General features: G+C 40.5%; 1 protein-coding gene across 10 annotated transcripts in view; it reads right to left on the bottom strand.

Annotated features, from left to right (window-relative positions):
- Positions 1 to 21,175, bottom strand: part of ELAVL4 (ELAV like RNA binding protein 4) — a 98,927-nt gene that overhangs the window by 36,062 nt on the left and 41,690 nt on the right. The gene's annotated exons all lie outside the window — the stretch shown is intronic.

Below are 21,175 nucleotides of genomic sequence, written 5' to 3'. Positions count from 1 at the left end.
GGCAGGTTGATTATATTAGATCTCTTCCATCATGGAAAGGGCTGAGGTTTGTCCTCACTGGAACAGACACTTACTCCAGATTTGGGTTTGCCTATCCTGCACACAATGCTTCTGCCAATACTACCATCTGTGGACTCACAGAATGCTTTATCCATCATCATGGTATTCCACACAGCATTGCCTCTAACCAAGTACTCACTTTATGGCTAAAGAAGTGCAGCAGTGGGCTCATGCTCATGGAATTCCACTGGTCTTACCATGTTCCCCATCATCCTGAAGCAACTGGATTGATAGAATGGTGGAATGTTCTTTTAAGTCACAATTACAACACCAACTAGGTGACAATACTTTGCAGGGCTGGGGAAAAGTTCTCCAGAAGACCACGTATGCTCTGAATCAGCATCCAATATATGGTACTCTTTCTCCCATAGATCCAGAATTCACAAGTCCAGGAATCAAGAGGTGGAAGTGGAAGTGGCACCACTCACCATCACTCCTAGTGATCCACTAGCAAAATTTTTGTTTCCTGTTCCTGCAGTACTATGTTCTGCTGGCCTAGAGGTCTTAGTTCCAGAGTGTGGAATGCTGCCAACAGGAGACACAACAACAATTCCATTAAACTGGAAATTAAGATTGCTGCCGGGACACCTTGGGCTCCTCCTACCTTTAAGTCAACAGGCTAAGAAGGAAGTTACCGTGTTGGCTGGGGTGACTGACTCGGACTATCAGGATGAAATCAGTCTGTGAAGGTAAGGAAAAGTATGTATGGAATACAGGAGATCCAGTAGGTTATCTCTTAGTATTACATGCCCTGTGATTAAGGAAACTACAACAGCCCAATCTAGGCAGGACTACAAATGGCCCAGATCCTTCAGGAATGAAGGTTTGGGCCACTCCTCCAGGAAAAACAAAAACAAAAACATGATCTGCTGAGGTGCTTGCTGAAGACATAGGGAATACAGAACAGGTAGTAGAAGGTAGTCAGCAACACCAGCTATGACCACATGACCAGCTGCAGAAACAGAGACTGTAACTGTCATGAGTATTTCCTCCTTCTCTGCTAAAAACATGTTTATGCAGGTATACACTTGTACTAAGAAAAATCTTTATTTTATTTCCTTTTCCTTTATCATGCAACATAAGATTTATTTACTTCATATCAGCATTTAAGTACTGTTAACTGTATGTAATTGTAATGGTATTTGGGTTAGGGATTGGTGTGTTTCTGGTTGTTTGAACACACAAACACCTAACATAATTATGTTAGGTATAATCATGACCTTATTATTGTCTTTATTTGAAGATTATGTATGACCTCAAGAGATGTGTATGGGTTCAAGTTGACAAGGGGTGGACTTGTGATGGTTAATAGTCAACTTGATTGGATTGAAGGATACAAAGTATTGATCCTGGACCGGGTGTGTCTGTGAGGGTGTGGCCAAAAGAGATTAACATTTGAGTCAGTGGGCTGGGGAAGGCAGATCCACCCTTAATCTAGTAGGCACAGTCTAATCAGCTGCTACAGAATATAAAGCAGGTAGAAAAACATGAAAAGGAGAGACTGGCCCAGCCTCCCAGCCTAAATCTCCCATGCCAGATGCTTCCTGCCATCAAACATCGGACTCCAAGTTATTCAGCTTTGGGACCTGGACTGGCTCTCCTTTCTCCTTAGCTTGCAGACATCCTATCGTGGGACCTTGTGATCATGTGAGTTAATAATAAATTCCTCTTTTTACATATGTATACACACACACACACATATATATACATATATATATCTCCTATTAGTTCTGTCCCTCTAGAGAACTCTCACTAATAAAAGTGGTCAGGTAAGGATTCACTGCTAACGTGATGTGAGAGCAGAGACCTGAGGGAAAGGGCTGGGGTGACTGAAACGTGGTAGCCAGTCACTCCTATCAGACAAAAGGGCATTCCAGGCAGAGAGAATCTCACATGCAAAGGCCCTGAAGCAGGAACATGCTTGGCATGTTGGAGCAATGGCACAAGTGGATGTGAGGGCAATCCACCATCACACTTGTCAAATGCCTGAAAAGAGGAAAGAGCACCCTTGGTTTCTTCAATCTGAATTACCATACTGCTGAATAAGACATATATGAAAAAACCACACTGGCTCCTTCCCCTAAGTCTTGCAGATCAGGTGAACATTCTCACTGGCATATCCTTTTAAAACTGTCTTGTAATGTGTCTCTGTTTTAGATTGGGAGCAATGTGGGAACAAGATGATGCTTTATTCATTTCTGTCCCCCCAGGAACTAACAAAGCGCCCATGACTTTATTGGATATCCACTATGTGTCTTTTGGGTAAATTAATGAATATTATCTATTCAAATGGGTATTTACATTCTCTTAACCAACTTCAGTCTCCCGAATACCAAACATAAAAGGACCAGGAAAATTAGCAAAATCTTTTTTACCAGAGTCTCACCTGTGTCCATAGGAAGTTGGTAAGAGGAATCCGATCCCATAAGACACATGTGAAAGACCTGTGGGCATTTAATTTGAAGAAGAGAAGACTCTAGAGGTACCCAAAGCCCTTTGTCAAGACAGGGTCTTGTTGTGTTGCCCAGGCTGGTCTTGAACTCCTGGCCCAAGTAACCCTCCCACCTTGGCTTCCCAAAGCACTGGAAAAATAGGCATGAGCCACTGTGCTTGACCTCAAAGCCCCTTCTAATATTTTGAAATGCCATGGTGGGAAAATAGGGATAGACTTGCTGTGTGGGAAAAAACAGATTTTTGCCTTTATAAAAGGAGAACCTTCTAATAATGCTTTTATAAGGGGTGGGCTGTCTTGTGAGGTGGTAAGAGTTCCATGATTAGAAATGTACAAACAGAAGCCAGACCTAGTATTTGTCAGAGGAAATAGTAGATTTGTAGTAACACCAGTTGGTAAGACTGACCCATAAGATCCCTTCAAAGGTTCTAAATTATATTTATTTTAGACCCAATGCTCATAGTGGGTTTCAGTTTATCCTTATTTCTAACTGAGAAAATAAAAATAATATGAATATGTTTTGAGCATCTATTCTGGGCCAAGCACTTTATTTACATCATTACTTACATAATCTTTACAACCCTCTGAAGTAGGCATTTTGATATTTGTTTTACTGAAGGGGAAACTAAGGCCCGTTATGGCCCAGAGGCAGAAGTAGCTTACCCAAAGTTACTTGTCTAGAAAATAGTGGCCAGGCCCATCTGACTCCAGAGCCAGTGCACTTTCTGCTGTGGCCTGGTTTCTTGAATTTGTGTTCATATGTATGCTAAATACCTGCCCTGACATAGCATAACATGCCTGAGACTTTGAGAGAGCATGAGGGTTTTTTTTGTTTTTTGAGACCGAGTCACAGTCACCTAGGCCGGAGTTCATGCAGTGGCATGAACTTGGCTCACTGCAACCTCTACCTCTTGGGTTCAAGAAATTCTCATGCCTTAGCCTCCCAAGTAGCTGGGGTTATGGGCACGCACCACCACTCCTGGGTAATTTTTGTATTTTTAGTAGAGATGGAATTTTGCCATGTTGGCCACGCTGGTCTTGAACTTCTGGCTTCAGGTGGTCTACCCACCTTAGCCTCCCAAAATGCTAGTATTACAGGCATGAGCCACTCTACCTGGTGAGAGAGCATAGGTTTTCTAGTACCATCTCCAAGTCTTTGTTCTCCCATTTAATTCCAATATATATTCCAAAGTATCCCATTCCCATCTCCTAGCCTGGCTGTGCCTTTCCAACTGGATTTGGTGCATCATAGAATGACAGTCTTGGAAAGGACTTTAGTATTGATCATCTTCAAATCCCTTCTACAGATGTGGAAACTGATGACCAAGAAAGAAGCAAGGAGCTCATGATCTAGTATAAAAGTCGGATTCATGAATTATCAACGATAGTAGAGTATAGTTAAATGTTACAATGGTGAGAAGAGAGAGGGCTTTCTGGAGAATGTAATATCTGAATTGAGACTAATTTGAAAAAATTGACAAGAGACAGCCAAACAATAGGCAGTCAAAGGCAATAGGTATAGTAGGGCATTCCAGAAGGAGAGGACACAATGAGTACCCATTCCTTGAGAAGAAAGAACTGTCATGAAATTTATAGTCATCACTTCCACCTGTTAATATCAACCTCTACTGTCAATACCATTTCTAAATTGAATCCATTCTCAGATGTGTATATGAGGTCTCCTTATACCTCTGGCAGAAATTCAGGAATCATTTAGGCATCTGTAATTTTGAATGTGTCTGCTACCTGCCAATGACATTGTTTAAAAAAAAAAAAAAAAAACAGGACTGGTTGGGAACGGTGGCTCACACCAGTAATCCCAGCACTTTAGGAGGCCGAGGCAAGTGAATGACTCGAGGTCAAGGGTTTGAGACCAGCCTGACCAACATAGCAAAACACTGTCTCTACAAACAGTACAAAAATTAGCTAGGCATGGTGGTGTGCACCTGTGGTCTCAGCTACTTGGTTGGCTGAGGCAGGGGATTCACTTGAACCCGGGAGGCAGAGGTTGCAGTGAGCCGAGATCACACCACTGCACTCCAGTCTGGGCTCAAAATAACAACAACAAACCCAGGACATAGTCTCCCTTATTTTGAGTTCCCAAAGTATTTAAAATTACTTGGGCCAGGTTATTTCCAGAGAGTATATTCTAGAAATCCTAAGCACATGTTCATACTTATCATGTGGCATCAAGATGGCAACAAGCAAAGTGTCTGGCCCACAGTAGGTATTTAATATAAGCTTGTTGAACTGAACATCTTTCTCAATGGACCTTAAGTTCCTTAAGGGATGGAGGGCATGAGTCTTATTATGACCCACATGAATCTTGTTATGACCAATGTCTGGCATGTAGTAGATTTTCAATAAATCTATGTTGGATGGGTGGATGAACGAATGAATTCAACAAGTGAATGAATAGTAACAAAAACAGTTATCATTTTTTGAGTGCCAGTCAGTATACTAAACACTTTATTTCTATCATTTTATCTATTCTCTAAGGCAAACCTACAAGGTAGGCCAAAGTGTTCACATCGATGTAAAATTATGTCTCTGCACATGAAAATGCACAGAGTATATACACTCAATTCTAGCAGTCCCCAAAGCAGAAAGGACCAATTACAAAGCTACACTATTCATTAAGAAAGGCCAACTGCTGGATGCAGTGGTTCACACATATAATTCCAGTACTTTGGGAGGATGAGGCAGGAGGATTGCTTGGAACTGGGAGGTCGGGGTTGCAGGGAGCCATTATGCTGCCATTGCACTCCACGTTAGGTGACAGAGGGAGACCCTGCCTCAAAAAACAAACAAAGAAAGGCCAACCAACTGTTTCTCAAAGGCGGTTTTTTTCTTACCCCACTGCCACCCCCCGCCCTTTTTGGTTTGTTATATAAAATAAATTGCTCCAAATGACAGGTCTGCAAATACACATTTCAAAAATAAACCTCAATAAACAAAAACCTGAACTAATTTGAACCAGATTTTTCTTTTGTTTGTTCAGAAAAGAAAGGAAATCTGTAAAATAAAAAGTTGGTATCAAGTACTTGGTTAAAAAAAAAAAAAAAACTGAAAAGGAAAAGATTTTCTAAGTAGTGCACTAGGACAATAGAAGCCTCAGTGACAACTATCTCACCTTCAGCATTTATCATACAAAAAGGAGTATTCAGACTGATGACCCTGGGGCAATGAAAGATTCTTAATTGAAGCAACATTAAATTAAATTATGTTCAGAATATTCTTATAAGACAGGAAAGAATAGTCACACGTTTAAAAATATTTTTAACAAGAGTTGGAAAAAAAAAAGAGGAGGATTTTGGCAAACTCCCAGCTAGCCAGAAAAATGAACCAGAATTCTTAAGTCTTGGTCGGCTTACTCTTATTAAACAAAGATCTGGATGTCAGATAGACAAGACATTCCACCTAAAGTGGATGAAAACCAACAGGTGATTCTAGCAATGCAGCTGATGTTAACTACCAGGGTTTAGCAACAAAGGAGGAAGAGGTAGAAAAAATTATCAGGTTAATACTAATTACATACACTGTAATTAGCCTTTGGGCAAAATGAGACTTTTTGTGGGTGAAACGTCTGTACGTGAAAGGAACTGCTATATTTAACACTAAGACAATGGCTTCTAAAAATCCCACCAGACACCATTCTTACAAAGGGCATGTAGAAGCTCCTGATATCATGTCGGGATTTAGATAAAAAGAGATAAGTTATATGAGTGGGGCTGGCACAGAGTAATACTTCATAAACATTAACTGAATGTAAATCCATTAAAACTGCCTTATTCAAAGTAAAAGACATTCATGGCTCTCACTCAAGGAGATGAGATAAACAACTTGTCCATACAGAGATAAGTCCAGATGCCAAGTGTTAGCTGAAGGACTTTGTCTGAATAGCTCTGTCAGTGTCTCCTTTCTGAAATAATGCTTAGGGGTTCGTTTTCCCTTTTCATCGCTTTTTAACTTGCAGGTGGGAAATAAGGCAAAATAAAGACATAAAACCCCAAGAACAACTCATGCAGGAATAGGTCTTTAGGGTGGAAAATGAGGGAAAAGTTATCTTCTTTGGTTTTCTAAAAAGCTGGGGATTCCTGGAGAATGGAAGAATGCAAGCAAGAATGACCAGCTTCATTACATGGAGTCAAGTACCTGGCAGGCGTGAAAATGAAGGAGTGCCCCGGAATACCTGTGAGATTGCAAAATGCGAACACCTTCTAATGGTTCAGCTCTTCCAGGCAATGGAAAATGAAATGTCACTAAGACAGTCAGGACACCAAATAAACCCAAGGTTTGAATCATTGCCAGATGTGCTCAATACTCAATAATTTTCAAAAAAAATGCCTAGTGTGAGATGAGACTGTGCTGACGCTAGAGTTTGGATCCATATGGGATCATTTTCTGTTTCTCCTGGGAGTAGGCGAGACTCTCCCAGGACACCAAGGCTTTTACTTGCCCACCCCGGGGCAATAGAGGATCTCCCCTCTTTCTTAATGAAAGAAATGAGGTCATCAGATAGGAACAGTCCCAAACTGCCTCCTTGTCCCCTACCCTCAAATTTATCCTCCAAGGAGCTCATTTCTTCTCTCCCTGCTTAGAAAGGATAGTATACAAAATGCTGTAGGGAAAAAGGTTCCTTGGTTAATGCTCCATATTATACCATTCCTTTTAAGTCATGTTAGCACAGGTTCAGAGAAGTAATGATAAAAAGAGCATCCCTCTTTTTTGGGCAGTGACAGAATCTCACTCTGTCACCTAGGTTGGAGTACAGTGGTGTGATCTTGGCTCACTGCAACCTCCGCCTCCCAGGATCAAGTGATTCTCATGCTTCAGTCTCCCAGGTAGTTGGGATTACAGGCACCCACCACCATGCCCAGCTAATTTTTGTATTTTTAGTGGAGACAGGGTTTCACCACGTTGGCCAGGCTGGTCTTGAACTCTTGACCTCAAGTGATCCGCCCACCTCGGCCTCCAAAGGTGCTGGGATTACAGGTGTGAGCCACCACACCCAGCCAAGAAACCCCTTTTAAACCTGGTTCACTTCAGTTTTTCAAACTCATTTGGTCAATGAAGCACCTTTGGGAAATACTTTTAGATAAGATTCTCAAATGAATATTACCCTTTGAAACAGGACTGTCTCCAGATTTTTACCTAAGGTGGGGGATCTGGTCCCCAGAGTTGAACTATAGTTCCTGAGATAATAATAGGGCCAGTCAAAAATAAGACCAAGCCACAGAGTAATTTTTTTTTTTTTTTTGAGATGGAGTCTCTGTTGCCCAGGATCGAGTGCAGTGGCGCAGTCTCGGCTCACTGAAACCTCCACCTCCCGGGTTCAAGCAATTCTCTGCCTCAGCCTCCCGAGTAGCTGGGATTACAGGAGCCCGCCACCACGCTTAGCTATTTTTTCTTGTATTTTTAGTTGACACAGGGTTTCACCATCTTGGCCAGGCTGATCTTGAACTCCTGACCTTATGATCCATTCACCTCAGCCTCCCAAAGTGTTGGGATTACAGGCATGAACCATCGTGCCCAGTTGCCACAGAATACTTCTAAGGTCTCTTTTCACTGTAACAGTCTATGATTTGGCTTCTCAGATGACATCACACAGTCTTGTTTCTGGGATAATCTAGACACAGGACAGCTATGTATAGTGGGGAGGGGAGTCAGACATCTGAAGATACATTTTCAGGTTGGTACAAGTCTGGTTCTAGCTCACTGTGTGAGTAGTCAGTGAGTAGTAGAGAAAATCTAGAGCGCCTAGATTTTCAAAAGAAGAACCAAAAACCCAAGGAAAAAAACACAAAACAATTGTGTATGACTGTATGGATATTCAAGCAGGAGCACAGTCTCATAGGTACACACACATACACACGCAGGCACACATAGACACACAGTACCTACACTTAATGACTAGGCATATGACCTTGGAAGCTAGTACAGCACAGTAAATAAAAATAGAGGTTTTGGAGTCAAACATCGGTTCAGCTTTGCCACTTAGAAGCTGTGTGATCTTGGATGAGTTAGTTAACCTTTCTGAGTCTGTTTCCTCATCTATAAAATGGGACTAGTAATACCTACATCTCACAGAACTGCTGTAAGAATTACATTACTATATGCCAGGTATGGTTCTGAGTAGTTTACATAAATTAATGTTCATAATAATCCTACCAATATCCCTATTTTATAAATGAAAAACCTGAGGCCCAGAGAGGTTAAGAATTTGTCTGTTAAGCCGGGCGCGGTGGCTCAAGCCTGTAATCCCAGCACTTTGGGAGGCCGAGGCGGGTGGATCACGAGGTCCAGAGATCGAGACCATCCTGGTCAACATGGTGAAACCCCGTCTCTACTAAAAATACAAAAAATTAGCTGGGCGTGGTGGCACGTGCCTGTAATCCCAGCTACTCAGGAGGCTGAGGCAGGAGAATTGCCTGAACCCAGGAGGCGGAGGTTGCGGTGAGCCGAGATCGCGTCATTGCACTCCAGCCTGGGTAACAAGAGCGAAACTCCGTCTCAAAAAAAAAAAAAAAAAAGAATTTGTCTGTTACACAGCTGGTAAATGGTAACGCTGAGAAGTAGATATAGGCAGTCTAGCTCTTAATCAATAGGCTCTCCTGTCTAGCAGAGTGCTGGATTGCTTAGGCCCAACATGTTCCCTTAGCAGACACAGATACACATACCCATATATGCAAACACCCTGTACTTCCTCTTCCTCTCTGGTTTTTAAAATCTGATGTTTTGGTAATTAGTTTATTACATGGTGCCATTCCAATGGGCAACATGTGGACACCAGCTTCCCAAACACAAGGATCCTATGTGGCTCCTCAAGGAACAGAAGAACAAATTCAAGCCTGAGAATTGTTAGTTCATTCTGAATGATGACTCACAGCCGCTATTTTCACAAACAGCCTGCTAATTAAACTTTCTTATGAACTCTGCTAACCAATTTTTCCAATGCATGGAGGAAAAATCATTCATTATAGACCGGAATCCAAAATCTAATATTAACAGCATAAGTAGGATCTGTGGCATTGTAATTTGATCAGCTTGAGCATTAATAACAGTTAGACACTGATGACTGCGAGAGTTAATCAGCTTTTGCTGAGATGTACGTAGATAACTGAACAAAACATCTGGAAGGCAGACTAGGAAGGAAAGATACTTATCACAGGGGCTTTAGTGTTTGTTTCACCCTCATAAATCCCCTGCTTACAATGCCCTATCTTATAGGTGACCATAGTAATATCCTGAATTTACCAGCACGTTAGCAAGTCATCTGATCTCACAATACAAAGGTGCGAAAAGTCAGTATTATCTCCATTTTATGCACAACAACCTGAGGCACAGAATGGCTTGATCCACCAAAAGTCCACTAGCTAGCACAAGAATAAGAACTTGGTGGATCCTTCCATTTTATGTTACCACTCATAAAAGTGGCCTCTTTAAAAACAATCTCAGAAATTATCCTGACATATTCAAATGCAGACTGTCCCCAACTTATGATAGTTGGATTTATGATGATTTCTTGACTTTACAATGGGTTTACCAGAGTATTAAATGCATTTCAACTTATGATATTTTCAATGTATCATGATGTATCAGGATATACTCCCACAGTAAATGGAGGAGCATCTTATTGAACTAAAGGCTTTCATTTACAATTTTCAAGAACCACCGAAATTGATGTTCATTATTACTGCAGCTATTCCTGAGGCTTACTGGAATACATCCTACAGCCGCATTCGTGACTCAGGATGAAACAGCAAGAATGTGGGAAACCATCTCTGTGAAGATCTCGTCCCAACTGGCAGACAGATATGGGTATGCGTCTGGCTTGGCTACTTGCTTGCTGTGTGACCTTAGGCCAGTCACGTTAAACTCCATGAGCCCTGGTTTCCTTGTATAAATAAGGGGGTCACTAGTATCTACCTACTGGAGATGTGGTCAGGATGAAATGAGATAAATATAAGGCAACATCTAGTAGCTGGCATCTAGTGAGTGCTTAATAAATATAAGTTCTCATTCTATTCTCCTGCCTTCTCAGATGCTATCTCCTGCTTCCTACTTGGAATTACATAACCTGAGATTGAACCAGGAACTGACATCCACCTTTCCTCTCTTTTCCCTTTGTCCATCTGTTGGCCCAGGGCTAAAACCCTTGGTGAGAATTGGTTAGGAGTTATGAGATAGGAGCAACCTATTTATAGGTTGCTTTCATTTACAAAGTGCCTTCACTTGTGTCACCTGGTTTGAATTCACAAGTACCATCTAAAGAAAGTAGGGTTAAGATTTATCTTCTCTACCGTATATTTAGGAAATAGAGCTCCAAAGGGATAGCATGACTTACATAAGGTTACAAATACATCTATCAAGTATGGTGGTGGGGAAGATAAGGCAGGATTTTCAGTGAAGTCTGTCTTAATTCTGGTTAGTTCGATGCACTGTGTTTGATATTTCTGACCAGAAAGTGTTTGGTGTGTGTGTGTGTGTGTGTGTGTGTGTATGTGTGTGTGTGTTAGTGCACATATGGGCGAACCCAGAAAATTGTTTGTGGGATGTGGATATGTCTGTGTGCTGGGGTGTATGGAGCTCTTGGGTAGTGCTCTCTCTCTTTCGTACTTTGAGGGTGGTCTGTGTCCATTGACTGGTGACGGGTAGTGGGAAGAGCAAAGGTGGCTGAGGTTTCCACAGTCAGAGCCAGGAAATGAGAGTGATATTTGAGTTTCCTGTTTGTTGCCTGCTCAGGGCTCTGAGCAATGAGGAACTAGCCAGAACTCACTGCAGAAACCCTCACCAGAAAGCTGAAAACTGAAGTTCTTGCATGTCTATCCTTGGGGTCTAAAGAGAGAGGAAAGACCGAAGTGACTCAGAAGGCAGTAACACCTCAGTAATGCCCCAGTTCAGGGCAGTAGGCAAGGAAGGCCTGCTTCAGAACACCTCCTCCATAGGACATACTGTTTATACCTTATGTTAATAAAAACAAGAACTTCACTCAGGCAGTTTCTCTGTGTTACTGCTGGTCCTAGCCATAAAAAGCAAGTCAATACATCCAAAGCGGACCTAGGCAAGAAAGATGAGGAAAACTCCATGTATGTGATTTCAGGCTTTCTATCCAATCCAGCATTATAGCGGGCAACTATCTCCACAATCAGAGGACTGTATCCATAGAAAGGGCTACAGAGCTGGTGGTGGTAAAGGGTGTGGGGTGGGATTCAGGTAACCACTTGAGAAGGGAGCAAAGCTGTCACAATTCATTTTTCTTTGAGGTAAAGGAAACTCAAACTAGGTGGTCTGGCTGAGTCATTTAGCCACATTTAAGTTACTAATCTTCCTCTGGTCTCTTTTTACCATTCTATATCCATTTCCTTCTACCCTGTTTTAAAAAAATTAATGGTTATTTCAATTTTAATATTTTCCATATTATCTAATAAGCCAACACAAATCCTTTCTGGATCAAAGTGGCATATAAAAAAACAAGAAAGCAGAAAGAGGAACCAGGACAGAAAAACAAAATAAAACCACACACACACACACACACACACACACACACACACACACACAATACAATGACAACAAACCTGGCAAAGAAAAGAAGAGAGGAAGAAAGAGCCAGAAAAATAAGAAGTCAAGTGCTCTTGACTTATCTTTGGGCTACAATGGCCTCATTTGTAAAGTGAGTGTAGATATTGCCTATATTGGATACTTCAACAAGGCAAAGGAAGTACTGAGTATAAAATCCTCTGAAAACAAACACAAAAAGCAAATATCAGGGATTGCTAAGTATATATTTTATGTTTATACCACCAATAAAATTATTTAACCTGATTCAGGTTGTTTGTGATGAGAAATTCCATTAGCAGCCATAGGAATTAGAGTTATTACCCTAGCTAGCTCTATCCACTTTGTGTTTATGAGGACTTTCATCTCACCAGAGACATTCAACTACAAAATAAGGGACATGCAGAAAACTAAACTTAGAAATCTGCAAGAACTTGAAGTAGGTGGAAAGCAAGTAACTGAGCAAACAGGTACGTCACCTTAGAGAGATAAACAATGATTCTCAGATCACAGATGCCATGAGAAGTCTAAAAGGGGTCAACATCCTTCTGTGTTAGGTAGAGTTAGTTATTAGCAAAGTAGAAGGAACACAGACCTTAGAAACAGACATGGGTTCAAATCTCAGCTCCAGCACTTATTAGCTGTGACCTTGGATTAATTACTCAACGTCTCTGAGCTTCAGCTATTTCATTGACACAAAGGTGGTGTCCTCACTTACCTGACAGAATAGTCCTGCCTGTTCTATTCACTATCTCTTGAAGATGTCTGTATTAGGCAGCTTGGGCTGCCATAAAAAAAATATTACAGACTGGGTGGCTTTAATAACAGAAATTTATTTTCTCACAGTTGTGGAGTCTGGAAATCCAAGATCAGGGTGCTAGCATGGTTGAGTTCTGGTGAAGGCTTTTCCTGGCTTGCAGATAGCTGCCTTCCTGCTTGTTGCATGTGTATGGAGAAAACTCCAGTCTCTCTTCCTCTTCTTATAAGAGCACTAATCCTATTAGATCAGGGCTCTACCATTATGGCCTCATTTAACCTTAATTACTTCCACAGAGGCCCTATCTCCAAACACAATTACATTGGGGACTAGAATTTCAACATAAGAATTTTGGGGGTACATAAACATTCACTCCATAACAAGGTCTCTGAAGCTTGGTTCAGCTGCCTCTTCTGCATGGACTGGTCTCCTATAATCTAATCTCTGCCAAATATAGGGCCACGCTGAAAGCTTGCTTTTCTTTGACGCTTGCTTTGAGACTCTCAGTCCATTGTCATCTTTTTCTCCTTCGAACACCCATAACTGATGTTGTCTTCGTTAAGCACAGAGACAGTGGTAAGGTAACAGAAACCTTACCATAGACTTTGCAGTCAGACAACGTAACCTCGCTCACCAGCTGACTAATTCTGGGTCTTGACTTCTGCATCTGCAAAATGGGAATAAAACCACTGATCATGCAACACTGATGAAAAGCTTCAAGGAGATAACATCTGTAATATGCCTAGCACTGTAGCTGACACATAGCAGGCATTCCATCAAACCTCTGACTTCATTCTATCTTTATGAATCCTTTTTCGCTATCTTTCCAATGACATTAATAGCCAGGACCAAGGAAGGGTAAGACTGGGCCTTGGTGAAGAACAAAACAAAATAACCCCCATTCTCCCCTTGCCCCCACCCACAGAACAACAAAGGTCGATGTGTAGTAATACGCGTAATAAGTGGCAGGCTCCCAGTCCCTTCCAGGTTTTCAGGGAGGGCTGTCACTTGTTCTGGTTTCTCTGACTCATTGGCCCTGCAGCAACACATGGGCACAAACTATGTCTTGTCCTTTTTGGCCTCCTCACAGACTGTGACACAGAATTTCAGAGAACGGAAGGAAAGGGAATAACATTTATTTGGTCTGAGAGAGTAAACACTAAATAAATACTGTTGGCTGATTGAAAATGTTTTACAAATGTAAAAACCTTATACAAATATATGATCTCTATCTGAATTTTATCTTCTCTCCAAACTAGAAATATCTTCTCCTATCAAAGCTCAATTTTGGGACTGTAGAAAAAAACGAAAAGGCAACTTAAAGATCTTTAGTTCTTAAGAGGAATAAACAGAGATACAGAATTTTTATCAGTTAAGAGCAGTAAGGGAGATGTGAAATGGGGGTGAGAGGGTAGATTGAAAAAAAAAATCACCACTACTACACCTCACAGAAGACACGAAGAAAATGAATTTCCCATTAACACATTTCAGAAAGCACTTTCCTCCTACCCTGAAGCTGATGAATTACATTTTTAGATAATGTGTGGAAATTTCAGTTTGACATTACCTTCCTCCTTAGTTCCTAGTCTCAATCAACCAGGCCATTCTACAGAGAAGGGAGGAGTAAGTGAGTGAGTGTGTGTGGGTGTGTGTGTGTGTGTTGGGGGAAGAAGAGAAGGCTGCGTGAACAGGGAATTGGTCTTACGAACCAAACAGTCAGCTAAAGTACAGAAATAGAAAATTCTTAAAATACCCAGGCCTGATTCACATCCTAGGTAAAAATCCTTTGAGACATCTCTCCTGGGATGTGAGAATACTTTCCTATGGTTATCTGAGTTTGGAAGCAGAGCAGAACTGTCTGATTTGGAAGGTAAGATGAAGGGGAACACGGTCAGGAGGCAAAAGGAAACCATACCTGGTCTGTAATCCTGACTACTGCCATCCTGGGAAGAAATTATGTCGAAAGATGCATAATGTACCTGCACAAACCCTAAACCTCACAGCTCCACTCAACTGCCAACCTGCCCTAATTAGAAAGGATGGAAAGTCTCTGATTCCCCTTGATGAGTGTGTAAGAAGCACAATGATTACATGGTTTACCGTTTGCACTTCACGTTCTGACGTTCTTCAAGTTCCTCCTAATAAGGCAGACTTCAAATCTCCTGTTTTGTAACCCCATTAGGCTGCCAAATCTTCTCCATACCTAAAAATTTTCCATTCACCTCCAACAATAACCAACCCCCCTTCCCATGTCAACAAATCAAAACTCTTTTATTCTTCTTTGTAGAATATGTATGACTGCAGGGAGGTGATAAATAAAATGACAGATGCAAATCTGCCTGATTTTCCTCTGAATTCAGGAGACACATCACATTATACTAAGCACATTTTCCAAATCAGCAGCAAAATATGCTGATAAATGCTACCATTTGCTGTACCCTTCCCATCACTAATGATTCTGCCTCTGATGTGCATGTAAAAAAGTTCATTTAGTTAATCAATATCTTGGGATTTTCTTGGATATGCCTAAATGAGGCTGGGTTTTTATTATGCTTAAATTGTAGGCAGCATCCATTTCAATACAGTTCTTGCACAATAAAGAAAAGGTGAATATAGTTAAGAGTATTTCATGAAAGGAGACTATCAGAAGTGAAAAAACCACTCCAAGTCTAGTATTCTTTGTTTAGGTAAGCAGTGACCTGTTTAATACAAAAAAATTATCTTTTTAATGCACAGTGTGCTATTTTCCAAAACAAAAGATTCTGAGCTCTAATTATGTTTTCCTTGTACTCAAAAATTTCATTCTCCAGGTATACAAGCTGAGTTGGTTTGTAAAGGGGAGGAGTCAGTTTAGTATTTGGGGGGAAACTGCCAGAGATAAAGTATAAATTAGATTATTCACAATTAGTCAAACAGTGCTGGGTTCAGATATCAGCTCCCTTAACTTGGAAGCTAAGTCATGTTGGCAAGTAATTCAACTGCTCCTAATTTCAAGTTTCTGCATCTATAAAATGGCCATCTTGAGGATTACGTGAGACTGCTGATGTCAGCACAATGCTTAGCATAGTAAGTACTCAAAAGCATTGGCCATTCTGATTCTCCAAGCTAGCTTGATTTATTATTTAAATGAGCTACTATATTTAAAGCATTATTATAGTGCCCAGTACACACATTAAAGTACAAAAAAATACAGAAGCTGCTGCAATTATTCTTATATGTCTGCTGTGTGTTGTAAGAAATTATGCCAATAAACTCACCTTGGGGCTGAATTCACATTTTGGGAGTGAGTTCAAGGAAATTTTATATATTAGGATTTTTTCAGAGCCTTTTATTGTTAATTATCTCAGAAGTAAAATTCAACCAAATTCCCATACTGCTCCTATAAGTCCAGTACATGAAAGTATATAAGGTACATTACAACAATCCAGAACCCTCACTCCCCTCTCCTTTTCAACTCAATAGACTGCTCTGTCATGACTCCTGGCCTAGATGCTCTAATAGATACTGTCGCCACTGCTGTGATCCATGTCCCACATCTCACCTATCGAGAGAGACACATACAGGATTGTTAGCAGTTTCAGAAATTCAAGAAAGAACATAAGTTGTCCAATGTTACTGCATCAAAACTGAGTTGGTTCCTTTAATTAGAGATGTAAATTCAGATACAAAGGCAGCAGCAAAATATCCATCCTCTTGTCCACAGTAGTGAAGGTTATTTTTTTGGCCTTATTCTTTTTTCACAAAATAATATTAATTAAACCAAAGATATATATTATAAAGGAAGAAATGAAGGCATGGATTAGAAGTAGTGTTTAGGAAATGTCTTTGTCATTGGGGTACGACTTTAACTGACTTAATTTTTTGGTATGCTTAACTTCATTTGGTAATGCTGCTTCACATTACACCACTGCTTCCAAAGAGACACGTTCCAGTTCTAATTCTTTTGCCCGAAGCATAGAGAAATAAAAAAAAAAGCTTTTGTTCTCTGACTAAAATTTTAGCTCTCTTTCTTTGCCTTTCTTTCCTCTACCTAAATCCTAACCCTATCTTTTAACCTTTCCCCAACAGCTCCAGCTAACACCAACCTCACCTCTTCCAACCGTCCATAGCACTTACATATTAATAGCATGCTCCATACACTTGTCTCTTAATAGATTCAGTTTTGTTATCAATAATGTTCAGTTTGGTCTGTCCTGTCCTCAAAAACTCCCCTTCAGAGCTCACACTCATCTGAAACAAATAGAAAACTCCTCTTAAAAAGTACACTGCATGGATACACAGAGAGTGACATAAAGTAAAAACATAATCCGTTTATCACTGTGATGCAAATAATCACACAACATAAATAGGCAGGTCAAAACTGTTTGTTGTCTTACACTGATTTCTTTTTTTGTTTTTGAGATGGAGTTTCACGCTTGTCGACCAGGCTGGAGTACAATGGCATCATCTCAGCTCACTGCAACCTCCACCTCCTGGGTTCAAGCAATGTTCCTGCCTCAGCTTTCCAGTAGCTGGGATTACAGGTGCACACTGCCACGCCCAGTTAATTTTTGTATTTTTAGTAGAGACAGGGTTTCACCATGTGGGCCAGGATGGTCTCGAACTCCTGATCTCAGGTGATACACCTGCCTCGGCCTCCCAAAGGACTGGGATTACAGGCATGAGTCACCGCGCCTGGCCTAATTTCTTTCTAGAGATTTTTCTTTGTTTTTTTTTTTTTTATTTGTTTTCTCTCCTTATTTGTTTTGGGGTGGTAACAAGATAAACACATATAAAAATGCAAAAAAAGGCAAAGAAATAATAATTCAGCTCTACTGGTTTCAAAACATATCTGGAGCCACCTAATCCCGCCTTGGTCAAGCTGTATGTTTTCTCCCCTAAAATACTGATCATATAGGAAGTTGGATTCAGTAAGGCAATCTCAGTGCTTACAAACCAAAACAAAAATGGTAACAAAACAAAAAAATTAGAAACTAAATCAACTCCTTGGAGTCCATGGGAATAATACAATTTCTACCAGGTATTTGGTGTCCTTTTGCCTGAGTTTCTAGGTTGTAGGTGACCCTGTGGGTCACATGGCACTTCCTTTTTTTCCCCCAGCAGCAGAGGCTGCAGGTTGATGAAGAAGAAAAGCTAAAGACTTATCGTCCAATGCCATCACATGTCACGGCTGCACACAAAAGCAACTCAGGATACGCCTTTCTTCTCCCTGGTACCTGGATTATCCTCATAAGTAGCCTTTCCCAATTGGAAAAAGCAAAATCTAATGTCTCTGAGAAGATAAGTAACAGAGATGTAAACCGGCATTTTCAGTAAATTTGGTTCCACTCTGAAGGAAAACAAAGGCTGAGTTATATCCCCAGAGGATGATAAATATTGTTATCTGTGCCTCCCTTTATACACATGAGTTTTGTTTAAAGCCATGGTGCATTAGATAGGTTCTCCAGAGGGTGCCCAGCAACCTCTGCTCAGAAGAACACAGTGTTACATTGGGTTATTAAGTGGGGGTTAGGCAAGGTCTTTACCCTGTACATGCTTCTAAATAAAATCATGGTTTTGGAAACTAGGGGTGACTCCCAGCTCCACCACCTGCTAATAACTGTGCTGCCTGGGGAAATCACTAAGCTTTAGTTTCCTCATCTAAGAAAATGGAGGCTGTCCTCCATGTTAAATGAAATAGGGTATGTCCAGCGATTAGCAAGTATCCAGCGCAAAGGAAGTGCTTGATAAATGGTGATGTTTATACAATGTAACACTTAAGTCCATGCCCGAATTTCTTCTATCTGTTCTCAAACAGAGAATTCATTGACAATTCACAATCAGGGGTGAATCCAGCCTGCTGGTAAGGCTATCAGCAGAATCACTTCCTCTCTCTCTCTCAAGAGATTTTAACATTACAGAAGCCAGAACCTTCTAAGGGAATCCATTGCTTTCTCTTAGGGAGTGGTTGGGGCTGGAAAATCTTAATCTTGAATTCTTATCTCTTTGCCACCTCCCACCCCCCAATCCTCCCACTGGATATTTAGAACTCCTTGTAAACTTCACAGGATCGAGATGCATTGAGATCTGTAGGAGGTGTTGGAGGAAAAGGGGGGAATGGGATGTTAAAAATCAGGGCAACAAAAATACCCATGATGTCATTTACCCTGACTTCTGAACCACCAGCTGCAGCCTCTCCACTTGCCTGGTGTGATATACCTCACCTCTCCCAGTCTGCATTGTGACCTAACTCCAAATGTTGGCCTCGGGAAGGTCCTCTGCTAGAGCCATTCCCACTCCTTCCCCGTCTCCCCACAGCCCTATCTCTCCCTCCTTCTCTGACTTTTAGCATAGCCAATTAAACCTGAACAACGGGTGGATGGAGGAAATATGCTGCATCTATGGAATGGTACAGCAGGGACTAGTTTCACTGTTAATTTAAAATGCTAGAATTAATTAGGTAGTGTAAATGAAGAATTTAATAAGCACTCTTTACAACCACAAGTTTTACTTTTATTAAACACTGCTACCAAATGAGGGCAAATATCTCTGGTATCTCTATTTCCCTGCCTCATTTCCATAAGGTCTCTACAAATAAAATTTTGGGGGGAGGGGTGCTGAATTTAAGAAGAATGCATAATCATAAATTTATGCCTAAACTGTATTCCTGCTTTCAACCCATAAGCTTCTTCTTTGAGCTCAGATGCTACTGTATGTCTCTGCTTGTGCTGGAGAGGGTGATAAACAAACCAAAGTTGACAATTTTGGTTTTGTATACCAAATTAAAGGCTGTCTTCGAAGCTGTCACTCCTATTCAAATCCACTCGGTGAACTACCAAATTAGCATTCTTTCAGTAAAGGAATCTGCTTGTTTAAACATGTGTCTTTAGAAAACAAGGAACAACACCATGAATCAGTACTTCTCAAAAATCTCACTACAGTTCTGAAGGAATTCTGAAAAGGTGATTAATAATATTCACTAATATAGCTGGCAGAGTCTATATTTTGAAGGTAAGGCTACACCAAAAATACATTTGCTGTATAGGAGTAGGAGGAAGAATCATATGCTTAACTGGTTTTAATTTGGTTTGAATTATCATCCTATTATAGAAAGATTATTCAGGAATCTAAATATTGGCTTTCTGAAAGTATGGGAAATTCTCTTAAAAGATAGATGTTCTAGTGCTCTGGTATAAGATCATCAAAGGCTGGCCCTATTTGGAGAACTTGATAAATATAATTTTTCTGTTCTGGCCACTTTCCTTGAAGCATACTAGCTGTACTTATAATAATAGATTTATTTACTGAGGGACCACTATGCAATAGACATTGTGCTAGATGCAGTGTATCCAGCCTCTCATTTAATCCTCACAATAAGCCCTTTGAGACAAGCATTATCTTCCAATTTTTCAAATAAGAAAATTGCTCCTAGAGTGTTACGTGACTTATATTTTTGAAAGTAGCACTAGTATTTAAGTTTTATGATTTTGCAAACTAATTATAAGGGGAACAAATTTACATGTAAATTATGAGAACAGAAGAATGTATATATTTACACTCACACATATAGAATGTATTCTCTGATTTAAAATCAAGATGATGTATCTCCCTATTCTGATAATACAGCTTCCTTTTTACAAAAATGATAGGACAGTTGCTAAGTAATTAAACTATCTAGAAAAAGGGAAACAAAAGTCAATACTCAAAACTGACAAGCATTCAAAGTTGAATATGAACAATTTCAGGAGTGGAGTATGAGAGAGTAGCAGCTTCACTGCCATCATTATGTAGCCTAATATATTTCTAAGAAAATATTCTCATTGCCAATAAGATTACAGGGAAACATTTCCCCAAGGAATTATAGTGTCAGTGTCTGGCAAACATTTGGTTCTCAATGAACAGTTGTCAATTAGGAGAAAATCAGAACCTACAAATTTCACGTATTGAAGTCGTATAGAGTGTTGTTTCACTTTCAAGTAAAAATTCCCTCATTTCTCAAAGAGTATCTTCAAAACAAACAGATGAAATAGAACAAAATACCTCAAATGCAGATCTCCATTAAGCATCCCCCTCCTACTGTAGGGTAGTTGTATTCCAGAATAATCTGCTATCCTTAGGGCCTGTTTCTCCCCGAGGACAAGGGCGGTTGTGTCAACCGTCCACACATCCACAGTGGCCCCCTTTAAAACACTTGTTTCAGGCACATGGAAGAATCTTGGACATACACAAACCAAATATTGAGAGAATACATGAACAAAAACTAGTGTAGAATATAGGGAGGGCAGTGTGTGGGACTGGAAACTAAAGAACAACGGGAAGGGATGGCCGATTAAGAATAAAAGGGGACAGAATCAAAGGATCATTTCACA

The sequence above is a fragment of the Saimiri boliviensis genome, chromosome 11 (assembly GCF_048565385.1).
Source record: "Saimiri boliviensis isolate mSaiBol1 chromosome 11, mSaiBol1.pri, whole genome shotgun sequence".
NCBI classification, from domain to species: domain Eukaryota; kingdom Metazoa; phylum Chordata; class Mammalia; order Primates; family Cebidae; genus Saimiri; species Saimiri boliviensis.
The sequence above is the reverse complement of the archived record's forward strand: the minus strand, read 5'-3'. Positions and strand labels throughout refer to the sequence as shown.